Below are 14,043 nucleotides of genomic sequence, written 5' to 3'. Positions count from 1 at the left end.
GGGGGGGGAGGGCTGGGCACCCCTCCTTGGAAATTCAAATTTCTTTAAATTGCAAACTTAGCTATCCCTCAGACCCCCCCCCCCCCCTCCCCGGGAAAAAAATATCTGGATCCGCGCATGATTTGCTTTATAACACATCTGGTGCATGGTGCATGTTATGTAAGCGACGACATATCAATAGGCAAAACATAACAATACACATATTGTCATTTACCAAAGAATATTTTCAGTGTAAAAATTGTTATTTCTAACCTAAATTATCTCACCGCAAGTTATTCTTTTGGTCCTTAGCTGCTGTTCTAGTGGTATTTCCTTTCTTGATTTTTGCATCGCTATTGGGGCCCCTTAATTTACGCCCGGGGGCCATTATTGAAAAAAAATCTTCCATATGTCAGGAATGTAAATGTTAAGATTTAACTTGTTTTTTGATTCTCTGGATGACACACCCCACCCATTTCTTAATATTTCTTTGTTAGTAGAACCATTTTAACAACACCTTGGACTTTCAGTAGAATGTAAGGATCTATTTCTTGAGTCAAAACAAGTTAAAATGACGCTGGTCTAAGCGAAATATACACCGATAGCGTAGTCTTCGCTCAAAAGCCAGACAAGTCTTGTTGATTTCAAAAATCAATGGCCGAGTGGCCAACAATGAAATAGACAGGCCTACGTGACATTGCCGTTTGACTCAACTACCCAAAGTCCAAGCTATTGTTAAAATGGTTATATTTATACTTTGGTGCACCCTTTCATTCAATCAGAATAAAACTACATAATCACTGATGCTTTGTGCCAAAATTGTTGTCAGTTGTTGGCTTCGGGGTTAACAAAAAGAAATGAAAAATACGAAAATTCTAACATTTGCATTATATTAATGATGAATTTTGAATCCCTGTTTTAATCTCTTTCTAACCATTAGGGATCGTGATTTGAAAAAAAAACAACTTAAGTTTATTTGAAAGCTTAATATATAAAAGTTCGGATTTTACAGGCACACGGGTTCCAATGTTGAATATAGTTTTACACAGCCTAGTCTATTTTTGATTTTTCGTATTTAAGGTGGAATAACACACCTGAAAAGAGTCACTCAAAGTATACTTAATGTTACGATCCCCAGGACATTATTTGATAATGAAAGATATAATGATAAATAAACTGTACATATGTCAAATAAGCGAAATAATTGCAGTTTGGGGATAAAAAATGAATATCCAAAATAATGATTTCAGTAAGTAACAACAAAAGCCCCTGCAGGATTCGAACTCGCGATGTATGGATCACAAGACAGACACAATCAACCATCTTGAATAGACCAGCAATTTTTGTAGTTCAGCAAATATGAGTTAGTTTAAATCGTTTTAATACTACCATATCCCCGTATTGAAATTGTTAAAACTATCTGCAACTTAATTTTCTATTTCATTATGCTTAAAATCATCCAGAATAACTCTTTACATAATTAATGAATGTATGACTTATCATGTCTGTTAAAATGATACCGTCACAATAATCCCTTTATTTTATACACTTTATTTTTATTCTTAAGAATTTGCGGATATTTACAACAGAAAGATTTTTAAAAGTATTAAAAAGAAATTCAATGTACCAAACAATTAAATGTCATATTAACTTCTAAATTTTAACAATCTGCATGTACTAAGGTTCGCCGGATAGTCATGTAAATTTTATAACATTCTTTTTAAACAAACTGGTTTGGTTAAAAAAAAAATGTATAAATATTGTGTTGTTAATTATTTATAACCAATGAATTTAAAAATAAAATCAGATGATATAGATAATTAAAATGCCAGCAAAATAACAGAGAATGGTCAAACTTTAGAACTGCATATCGCTGGTCAGTCCTGTTCAAATTTGTCCTAGTCTTCGTGGTAAAATTTATTCGCATGAACCAGAATCTAGAATTAACTATCCTTAACAACACCCAACTGTGTACATGTGTGGGCGAACCCACTTCCCAGTTAACACAACAACGTTTTGAAAACGTTGTAGAAATGTTACCAAAACATTTTTAAAAACGTTATTACAACGTGAATCTGTGTGGTGTTTTTAACGTTATAATAACATTATCTAAAACATTTCTAAGAAATGTTTACAAAACATTTTAAACACGTTATTACAACGTAAATCTGTGTGGATTTTGTTACGTTATAATAACATTTTCTTAAAATATTTTTAAGAAATGTTATAAAAACGTTTAAAAGAAACATTTTCTAAACATTGTATGTTATCATTTAGGGAACGTTTTTTAAATCATAATTTCATTTCCTTCTGAAACTTTCTTTCTACTTTTAAAACCTAATGTTTTTAATACAACAGTTTTAAATGTTTTATATAAAAGACATGAGCCTTAAACATTTTCATACACAACAGAACAACATTATTTAAAATTTTCTAACTGTATTATCACAGAACTATACTTCACAAAATGAACGATATAATCCACAGTATAATCCATTGTCATTAGATATCAAGACTTCACAGCATCCCAGTGGTCACAGTTTCACAATTGTCTGAAACGTTTTCACACATTTCAATTGCTATAGTTGCAACAAATGTGTTTCACTGAATTTCTTAGCCCTGAAACAAAAAACAAAACAAAAATAAAACATCTGGTCAGTGGAATTGAATCATTAAAATGGTTTATCCTCTGATGCATTTAGCAAGTTCAATTAACAATTGCATGTAGTTTATATAAAAATACATATATAATGCTGGGGAATAAATTTCAAATACCTTTATGCTTGATAACCCATGAAAGTCATATCTTCGGCTAACACAATGAAACAAAACTTCTCACTCTGGAATGGTACACTGTAGTCAAGCTCTAGGAGCAGCCCCTAGTAAATGGTAAAATGTAACCTGTATTTAAAAGTTGAAAACAACATGGTATTGGAATGAACACAAATGAGTTGTATATCGCTAGCATATGTACATATATCGCCAATTAAATAACACAAGCAGTATACAGATATGATATGGCTTAGCGCAAAGCTGTTAAACACTACCCAAGTTATTATTCTGAATTGAAAGATAAAAAAATACTTGCATTTACCGAAAATATCCCCCATTCTAAATCCTTGCTCTTTGTAAAATGGCGTGGGTTTTTCAAAAATTCTGACCCAGTAAGATAAAAAAAATAGCGCGGAAACTGTATAACTGGGATCGGCTGCTTTCACCCTGGCCATGGCATCCCGCTGTGACATTCAATTAACTCGCAGTAAACACATTGGAAGGGAAAACCCAATGCCCTGCACTCTAAGTATTTTCATATATTTTCCATAGTAAGATGCATGTTTAATCAAACTCATGATCTGTCTTTTTAATATTTAAATTTAAAACAAAAATACAACAAACAGCATGAATATGAAAATCAATTTATCTGGTTTTTTTAAATAATGATATTTAATATACAGTGTTCTGAATTGTAAATTATTGCTTAACTTTTATTTTGTCCGTAGCATGCATAACTGAGGTATGCCAATCTTTAGCTTCTAAAAGAGAAAAAACAATTAGATTATTTAGATGCTTTAAAAACGTTCTCCAAACATTGCCAGGTAATGTTTTTATTATGCTGTCTTATAACATTTTCATTCTGTATTATAAGCAGTTTTCTGACGATAAAGAATTATACATATAAAATACCAATACAAAGCAATTTTGGTCAGGCATTTCTAATTAACAGTGTTATAAAAATCAAAAATAAAACATTTTTATAACATATTCTAGAAATGTTTTTATGCTAAAAAACCATAACATTTTTTATAATGTTTTTACAACGTTGTCAAAACTAATTATAAACGGAAATGTTTTTAAAATGTTATATTGATAATGTTTTCTTATAACACCCTTACAACAAAAATAAAATGTTTTTAAAACGTTCTAAAAATGTTTTTATGAAAATGTTCTTGGAAATCAACCTTACAACCAGAATAAAATGTTATGAAAACGTTTTGTGCTACCTGGGTTCATTAGCATTTTTAAATTCTATAAATAATAAACAAATAAATGTTTGCTAAGTGGGAATTGGGATTCAGGTGGAAAAATAATAAGTTTTGCGTGAGATAAGTTAATTGTTGTTGTTTTTTTTTTCTAAAAGAAACACTAATAGTGCAAAATACTATTTGTACTTTGTACATGAAAGACATTTTTAATCCAATGTTATTTGATTAATTCATTCTATTTACCAGAGACAAGTTCTAACTCGTTCTGCAATAATATTCTTAAGAATGAAAGCGAAACAGGTAACAAAATATAAACGTTTCATTTATATTCAAAATAGCGGGACGTTCTTTTTTTCTTGGCAATTTGTGAGCCAGTGACGTACTTTTTAAAATCTTATATCTGGCTCTTGATTTACGCTGAAGGAGGGGAAATAGTAGCTGATCATGAACGATTTTGAGACTGATGGCCGATAATATCTGTGTGTTAATCTAAAACTCATCATTATCAAGAATGTGAACTGCAACCATGACAGTGTTAACATGTAATCACAACTTCTGGAACGGTATCGCATGAAATATTGATCGTAGCCTCAAGTAGACAAAATTACGAAAAGATTTAAGTTTCTGTTTCTTCCATTTAAAAAAAAAAATTATAATTAACGAGTATTGTTTTTCAGTGGTATTTTTTTTATTTACATCAGGTTCGCATACATAAGAAATACCATGGCTTTACCTACTGTTGACGGTGCTTATTTTGGAAATTCCCGTTTTATGAATGTAGCCCTTGAATCAGATCAATGTAAAGCAGTAGAGACGTAGAGAAAATTAGATCAGGCTAAAATTTCTTAAATGCAGGTATCACAGAATGTACAGGAAAAATGTTCATAAAATGATTTAATATTATTAAAAAGGTACTATTGCACTTAAACTGTAATACATCTAAACTGAATATTTAATTTGTTTTGTAGTAAAATTCTAGTCCTTTATGCACTTTCAATGTATGCTTGAAAGGATTGTAAATTAAATGACAATGGGTTGTGCTTCTTATCCAACAAGTAGCTGTGCGACAGCATATAAAGATATTCAAACCAATTTCGTTTAAAGGGTCTTCTTAACTATGTTGTTAATAATAACAAAATATTATTCAATCATTTTAATATAAATTTCAAACTCCCGAAACTAAGATTTTATAAACACCAGTAGATACGTTTGATTATAAGAGTAACTACTAAAGTACAAAAGGATAAATTGATAGTTGTTTATCATATGTTAGATTATAAGAATAAATTTCAAAGTACAAGATGTTAAATTGATAGTCGATTATTATATGATATTAGATACGCCATATCTGTCCATTTGAAAAAGCGTTCAATAATGTCGCAGCTTGGTCATTTTGGGATTTTATTTTTGTTTGCTGTCTTTTCATGGGGAGTATCAAGTCGCCAACTTGCTTCTCCAGTGGCTGTACCTACTACTACGTCTACACCCTCAACTGGTACTCGACCGTCTACATATTACAACTTTTTTACTAACCGATGGATAACTGCAACCACAAAAGGTCCTTCTCATCCTTATTCGCCAGCATGGCCATACAACTTTTTTACTAACCGATGGATAATAACTACAACAACAAAAGGTCCTTCTCATCCTTATCCAGCGACTTCATCTTTTAAGTACAACTACCTTACAAACCAATGGAAAATTTCAACTAGAGCTACTCATCCACAGATAACTATTCCCACCAGCTACTCTAAATCTCAGTGGATTGGTGAGCCAAGAGTGAGTCCTACAGCATCTCAATATTCGACGACTACTGCTGAAAAACGCTTGCCTAACGATGCCACATTGTTGCATCAAATTCTTATTCAGGAAACCTCGCTCAGAGTTGAACTACAAAAGACAGTTTGGGATCTGATGAAGGAAGTCGAACAAATGAAGAAAAATCAAATGGAAGAAAAGTCAGAACAAGACATCGTCAATCAACAATTGATTAACAACATCACTTCGTTACGCAGCGAGAATAAAAAACTGAAAGACGAACTATCGGTTCTTCAACTGCAGGCACAAAATAAAAGTTCAAATACTGGACTGCACTCTTACCACGACTTTACAAATGTTTCAAAAGAACTTCAGAGCTTTAAAAGGGAGTTTAGATATTTTTCGTTAGGCTTTCTTGATATCCAGCAGGACATTGACCGCATAAATACTCAACAAGAAAATGTTACAACTGCCATAAAAGGTATTAAAATCTAAGTTTATTAATATCTATTTTAAAAACATCTCTTTTTTCAAATTCGCGACGAAACCATATAACTTTTGTTCGTACTTTGGTATATTTTGTCTTCACTTTATCACTGCAGAATTACAACTAAGCATGCGGTATTTTTGCTTTTAGAGACGTTTGGCAAAAAAAGAAATAACAGCAACAAATGAAAAAAGTTACATATATTTCCCAATTGTGTACATTTAATGAAACGCAAAAAATGAGGGATCTAAGATATTACTGCAATGATTTTAACTAACAAAAATGATATAACATTATGATAATTCCACTTGAATAAGAAATTAATATCAGGAAAAACTTACACTTAATGAAGATAGCTAAAAAGGTCAGAAATTTATAATGTATATTAATTGTTATGATAATTAAGTAGCTGCGGCTAAATGTATATAATATCAGAGAGCCTTGGATATGTCAGGACCCTTAAGTTTCAAGTCAAATCCTTCAGATAGGTGAAATGCATCATTATACAACTGTTGTCATATCTGACAATATGTTTATCTCTTTAATATGTTTCTGGGTTTTTTAGTTTTATTTGCAATTGTCCGTTATATTGTACTTAACTTAGATACTTGTAACAGATATAGAAAATGAAATATCATGCATATGTACTGATAAACTATTCATTGTTATAAATCTTGTTCTGTAGGATATCAGTGATTTCTTCATCCTAACAGGAATACCTCTTCAAGCAATATGATACATATAGCATATATCACATATACATGTATCAATACATCAGAATTCATGCTTTTCATACACTGAATGTTCAGACCTCTTTTTCAAAATTGCAGTTATAATTGTTACATCTTAACATTAAAAATTGAAATAGACTGTCTGCAAAATTCCGGATAAAAGAATATAAATTTGGATTATAATGTATATGCGTGTATATGAATTCAATTAATTTCAGATATCCGAGATGTAAAAGATATTTTAGTCAGAATTCAGCGCAAACAATTTGATTTTTCTACGGAGCTTGAAAATGTGAGGACAAATCAGACAGGTGAGACTTGTTTAACAATATCTTTGTACTTTAATCATTTGTCATCCGTTCGATAACTCGATTAAGTAATTAAAAAAAGAATGATTCCTATTTATCAATTGTATGATGGTGTATTATTTTATGTGAAATATCATAATTTTAAACGTGTACATTTGATCTGAAATGTATAAATTATTCGATTTGATTAATCTTATTTTATGTTTTACTCTGCAAGTTCACCTAAATATTGATTTGAAGAAATATGCACATGTCTGAATTCAAGATACCTTTATTTTGTAGATATGTTAGTAAAAGTTGCTTTCACGGCTACGCTTTCACAAAGCAAATCGTTTTCTAGTGTGACAACTCTGGTATTTTCCACTATTCTAACTAATATTGGCGGTGGTTACAACGATGTAACTGGTATATTCACGGCACCACTCGGCGGGGTTTACTTTTTTAATTGCAAATTAACAGACAGGCAAAATAGTAATGGACCTAGCCTTCATTTTGTGAAGAATGGGGCAATACAAGGCACTGACATTAGCAACAAAGGGCCTTCAGACATTTTCAGGACATCATCAAGTTCGATTGTGTTAGAGCTTAGTCCTGGAGATAGAGTTTGGGTAAAAGTTGTAGGGGTTTCTTTATATTACACTGAAACTATATATGGAGACCAAATATTAACAGGATTTTTGCTGTGATATTAGCAAGTGGAATCCTGCACATTGACTAACTTCTACAAAAAAGGTCTACATTATACTGAAATTTTTTAATTTTTAATTTTAGATGATATACGAGGGTTTTTAGAAAGGTTTTTGGACAAAGTGAGTGACGGCAAAATTACTGTACTTTGTAGGGTGACGTATGGTTTATTAAATGGCTACAAATTGAAAAGTATTTAAAATAATATGTGTTTGAATTTTTTTTCAAACGATAAAGCGATTTTTACTTGGCATGAATTAGATGTACGGAGCACAATTTTATATTTCCACAACGTCAGGTAACGTCAATCAACTGGAACGCAAACCTGTAACTTTTTTTTAAAGTAAACACCTTTGAGTTCCACACATTTTTCAAGTCATTTTTTACCAATTTTTAAGATACTCTTTTTTGCCATTATTTGTCAGGATTTTGTATACTGTCTTTTGTGCCATATCGTTGATTATTTAGAGCCAAAATCTCTGCTTACGCAGTTTCGACTTAAGAGAAGAAAAAGGCGAAATCCATAGGTGGAAAATCCGGATTCTACGGGTTGGGATGCTGCAAAAACTCAAATAATTAGTTCTATCATCTTTAAACCTCTCTGATTCTTATTCATTAGTTGTGATGTCATATGAAATATCATTAATTTTTATGCGCATAAACGGTACATCTTCCTAAAAAGGAAAAATACGTACAAAATATTTAAAAAAATGATATGCTCCGTGAACATAACTTATCAAAATAGTTAAGCTCTATATTTTTATGGTACATTTAAAAAAAACAAATCTTTAAATATTTCGTAAAGCTGATGAATTCATAAAAGCATTTGGTCGCCATATTAGTTTCGATCGCTCCTCTACTGCCACTGGGGTATATATATACCGGTTGGGAAAGTAACGGTCGGTTGCTTTCCGATCGAGGCATTCACGTTGCACGGACTTTTAAATGCATGAACTACACATTGTAGTCAGATGTAGTAATAGAGAATAAAGAAAACAACAATCGATGAAATACAAAATATATTTATTCTTTGAAAAGATGTCCAATGTACCCGTATTATTTTGCACAGACTGCGCTCCCTTACTTCGCATGCACATCGAACACGTGTGTTGTTCATACAGAGTGCATAACGTCTGCATCTTCTTGAAAACCCCGGCGGCACTACATTCAACACAATAGCTAAATGATAGTAAATCCAAGGAAGTGACATCGTTTCCATCCCTTCCTACAAAAACGCTCCGTTTCTAAAATCCATATTCGATAACTGACATTGCTTGATCTGTAACAATGTGTGGTTTGCGCATGTGCGATGCTATAACATACTAAGGTAAACGGTCTACAATTATTAAGAATTTTTGAGGTATCTCCGCCTGGATTTCAGTTTGTATTCTTTCGTCGTTTATTGGATATATCTTACCAGTGCAGTGGTTATCATATTATGTTTGTTCGAAACGCATTTCTACACGTCTTTTCGTCCAAGGTAACGTGTTCGGGTGTATGAAATTCCTGAATGCGGTGAAGCATGATAACGCTCTCCGCCTTATATAGGGGTGTGTAGCGATGAGCAGGACAATAGAAATCGCGAACTAATACATGGCGGTATTCGGAGATAAAAGGGAAATAATGCGTATTTATGAATTCATGTCAGCTTTAAAATATACGTAAAGTTTAAATCTGAAAAGTTTTGCTTGTATCATCTAAATAGTCCACCCGCAATCGAACTTGTCCGCGAACTTCTCTAACAACTTTCGTATAAACAATTTGATAAGCCACTCAACGATATTGTTTAGGATATAGCGGAGGAACAGGGCACGAAAAATTTTAATGCCTTGATGACAACAATATAGTATTTAATGTATGACTATTATTTTAATGCGAATATTATGTATGGATATTATTTACTGTTTAGCACTGACAATTAAATGATCAATCGTAATAATAAAGTGTCGAGTTTATTTTTGTTTTTAAACGTAGATGCCCATAAACAGCCATGTGCACGTAATATAAAAAGAACAATACGAACTGTGGTTAAGAGTTTAAAGGTGCCCCAAAAAAATTTCCAAATCTCAAAATTTCACAGCCACCATCCTACCTCAGGAGCCTTACAAGTCTACATCATTTTTTATCAATGAAAGATTATATGCTATATTTTAAAAAAAGACAACAAAATATAGAGATATTTAAATTCACGGCTTGAAAATTACCACCATTTTGTAAGTGTTACAAAACTTAAAACAAAATAAACGTCAAACGTACAGGGTGATCCATAAATTCTGATACCATTTTAAAATTTCATAAAACTCTCAACCTGATGAGATAAACTGTTAAATAAGATATCATTTTGATCTCAAGTGGCTAAAATTTTATTGCCTGACGTCATGACGTCAGGCATATCTAAGGTTTAAAAGTTGCAATCTCCGAAACAGTGCAGACAATGGGACAAGCAGTATCATGATATTTCACAAAAAAGATTAACCGATGCATGTTTAAGATGTTGACCAGCATTTACATTCACAATTGATGAAAATGTTATATGGCATGTAATAACAACAGCGAGCAAGAGTTTTCAAGTAAAAGGGACGGTCACCATGCAGAACACGTGTGTAATCCTGCTTTAAAAATAGATCAGCATCCCACCATATTTGAACGGTGAAAGGGGAGGGGGTCACCGCAACAAGTTGTAACATATTGTCTATTACGGTACAATGTAAGAAATAATTGGTGTTGGATTATCATTATTACAAGAGAGTCATCAGTTTGGATTAAAACAAATAAATATTTATACAGCTGGAATGTTTACTGGAGGAAATAAATCGCCAAAGCGGGTTGTGACCCTATTTTCGTTTAGTTGGGCGATTTCATTAATCTTGAAAAGAGAACATAACTCGCATGTCTTACTAAATGTACATTACCACATTTAAAAATTACTAATCAAGGTGTTTCTTAATTCGATACATTTCTTCCAAAACATCCGATCCAAAGTACATGTATAATGTACATATATGTAGCTGTTACAAAACAAATGTCAAAAATTCATCTAACCCTCCCCCCATAGATCTCTGCCAATGGATGAGTTCATTCGTTGCGTGAACGGTAAAGCAGGATTTCGCGCCAAAATGTCTCATTCATAGTTTTTGTGCGTCGATTAGTTGACGAGTCTGTTGGGATCATGCAAATACCCCAGAGCCCACCATGTGTTTACATTACAGGCACGTAGCATCGGGGGTTGGGGTGAGGGAGGCTGCTTCCTCTCCCCTCTTTTTTGAAAGCTTGCACTTTCTTTACTTTATAGAATAAATGGAAATATTATGGATTTATCCCCCCCCCCCTCCACTTTTGTAGGAGCAAGCAATAATGAACAGTTCTGCAAAAAGGAATTCTAATTGAATTGAAGTTACAGTTAGGGTTTTTTTCATGAATTTGAGAATTTACCCTTTTTAATTGCTTGTCAAGATGATTTTAATGAAGCTACCCACACACATTCAAAAACAATACGTGTTTGTATACCCTCTCATATTTCATAAGGTTGGAAGTTTAAAAAAATGCCTTTCAGTTGATTTTGCAATTAATATAACAAATACAATTTGAAAAAACGACTATTTACTCTCCAGCTCTCAAACTTACATGTACTTAAATGACCAGTGTGCATTCCTAAAAAATTGAATTAATAAGATAAATGAATTTCAAGTGATATATATATATATATATATATATATATATATATATATATATATATATATATTTATATATATTTATATGTACATGTTCTAGATAGAAGAAAAGACTAACATTTCGTCTTAAATTTGCATGTTCCATTTATAGATTTATGATCAGCAGCAAAAATTAAAATTTATTTCTGATAAGATAGCCTAATTGATACATGTATGCTTCCATTGAATAATTTTGTTTAGTCAGGCAAGCTTTTTGGAAAGCTATTACTTGTATCATTTTAACTTTACTGAAAAAATTCTACTTGAAAAAGAAGCAAAGGCGTTATAAAATTCTGTTGGGTTTTTCTTAGTGCCCCATTTTACCAAATGGCTAGAAAATCGAGCTACTGTAATTCAAGACTCGTTCACCTTAAACTGTAATCCGTTTTATGATGAACTGATTTTTGCAGGCATATTAAAACTTTTTAGAGTACCGGTAGTGGGGTAGTAAATAATATGAGATGGCAGAAGATTATAGTTCACCATATACGCTTATATTGTAAAAGAAAAACTGTGGACAACTCGGTAAATTAAGATTTCTGTTTTGTCCAGATTCTCTAACTAATCATCTGAAAGGGCTGAATATGTTAGCAAGTGTATTTAATGAGATCCAGAATAACAAAATTTTGAATGATAGTAGATCAAAAGATGAAAAATGTACCATAAAACATCAGGAATGGTTGTGTGGTTTGAAACAAAATTGAAGAAAGTATCATTCCTGTTGTAGAACATAGCCTAGATGGTGACTCACTGCTGCATTACTCATAACCCTGGTGTAAATCTGGGGTGGGGATCTTTCATTTGATGTTATTAAATTATCAAGTTATTAAATAAAACCTAAAAATCTCAAATATTGAAGCTGCTAAATGAAAGAAATGTGGAGAGGATCCGAACAGAAGTGTAAAACAGGGTGCGATGGCAATTTGTCATAAAAACTATATTTTTGTAGCTGCAAAACGAAAAACGTCAAGTAAACCATAGGACGTAATTTTGCTATTTTGATGTTTATATCGAATTTCCCAGCTCTGCTATGTAAAGTATGCAAAGGGCACTTAACCTACATAGTGTAAAACTCATTGTATATTCACTAAATATAAATTTATTCTTTTAAGCTGTAATGGGAATAACAGTATCAGATATTTTGGATCACCATGTATGTAATGGATTACTAATAAGAACTAACAGAGTGATACACTATTCAAAAGAATGAAATACGATGATATTTACTATTTCTAACGTTTGTGGTGTATTTGGGAATGGAAGTTAACGATGCACTTGTTTTGGTGCTAAACAAGATTGATGCACGAACATCACAAGCGAAGTATATCTAAATATATATGATTTCTTTCGTTTGAGGGACGAATTAGATAGAAATCAATTTTTACTTGGTATAATAATAAATTAATTATCCTGAAATATAAGGTTTTCATTCGAATACCTGTGTGTGTCACCTGGTTCATAAGAACCGGTTTATTAGCAAGGCTATATAAAGAATTGCTCAGGTGTTAAATACCAGTTTAGGACGACACGTACAACGGAAAGTTTAAATTTTCAGAATTGTTTTATTAATATAAATAAATCATGTGATCCAACTTAATGCCATAATTATGTGTGTGTACATTTAATATGCCAAATATAAAACAGGCACGTAGCATCGTTTTTGAAAGTGGGGGGGCCAGACCCATCCAAAAAATCTTGACAAGCAAAAATAAATAAATAAAAAACAGGAAATTTAAAGTTTCCAAAAATCTTCAAAATCCTAATCCGTGGGGGGGGGGGGGGGGGGGGGGGGGGGGAGAGTAAACTATACTTCCAAAATATAAAAATTATTCCCTACCAAAAATTTTTTTCCCTCCAAATCATGAAATTCCTAATCCGTGGGGGGGGGGGGGGGGGGACACTTCAATTTGACTCCTCATTTCCTTATCTTCATATCAATTTCTTACTTACTTCCAAAAAAGTGGGGGGCCAACTCATTATAATTCATTTTTTTATATGTAAATTTTAAAAAAAAATGTTACTCCGAGAAAAAGTGGGGGGGGGGGGGGGGGGGGCAGGCCCCCCCTGGCCCCCCCTGATGCTACGTGCCTGTAAAATAGCTGCAGCGTGTCGTTGCTAATTCCACACAATGTGTTGTTATTTACTATAGTATCATAGTATTGGAAAGTAATGAATGGATTTAAAGGAGGAGGAGTTAACCATTCGCCTTAGCTAATATACATAGACATTATTATACCCCCCGCAAACAAAGTTTGGGGGGGTATATAGGAATCACCTTGTCCGTCCGTCCGTCTGTCCGTCTGTCTGTCTGTCTGTCTGTCCGTCTGTCTGTGCAATCGTGTCCGGTCCATATCTTTCTTATGGAGAAACATTGGAAGTTCTTACTTCACACAAAGATTG

The 14,043-nt window shown here is 32.6% G+C and overlaps 2 long non-coding RNA genes across 2 annotated transcripts in view; one reads left to right on the top strand and one right to left on the bottom strand.

Annotated features, from left to right (window-relative positions):
* The window catches only part of LOC136271288 (uncharacterized), a 77,843-nt gene that overhangs the window by 55,057 nt on the left and 8,743 nt on the right, over positions 1–14,043 (bottom strand). The gene's annotated exons all lie outside the window — the stretch shown is intronic.
* LOC105323585 (uncharacterized) lies at positions 5,310–9,851 on the top strand. Its single transcript, XR_010709835.1, has 3 exons — positions 5,310–6,201; positions 7,157–7,249; positions 7,529–9,851. It is a non-coding gene; the product is annotated as an uncharacterized lncRNA (long non-coding RNA).

The sequence above is a fragment of the Magallana gigas genome, chromosome 9, assembly GCF_963853765.1.
Source record: "Magallana gigas chromosome 9, xbMagGiga1.1, whole genome shotgun sequence".
Taxonomy (NCBI): Eukaryota; Metazoa; Mollusca; class Bivalvia; order Ostreida; family Ostreidae; genus Magallana; species Magallana gigas.
This window is presented reverse-complemented; position numbering and strand designations above follow the sequence as displayed.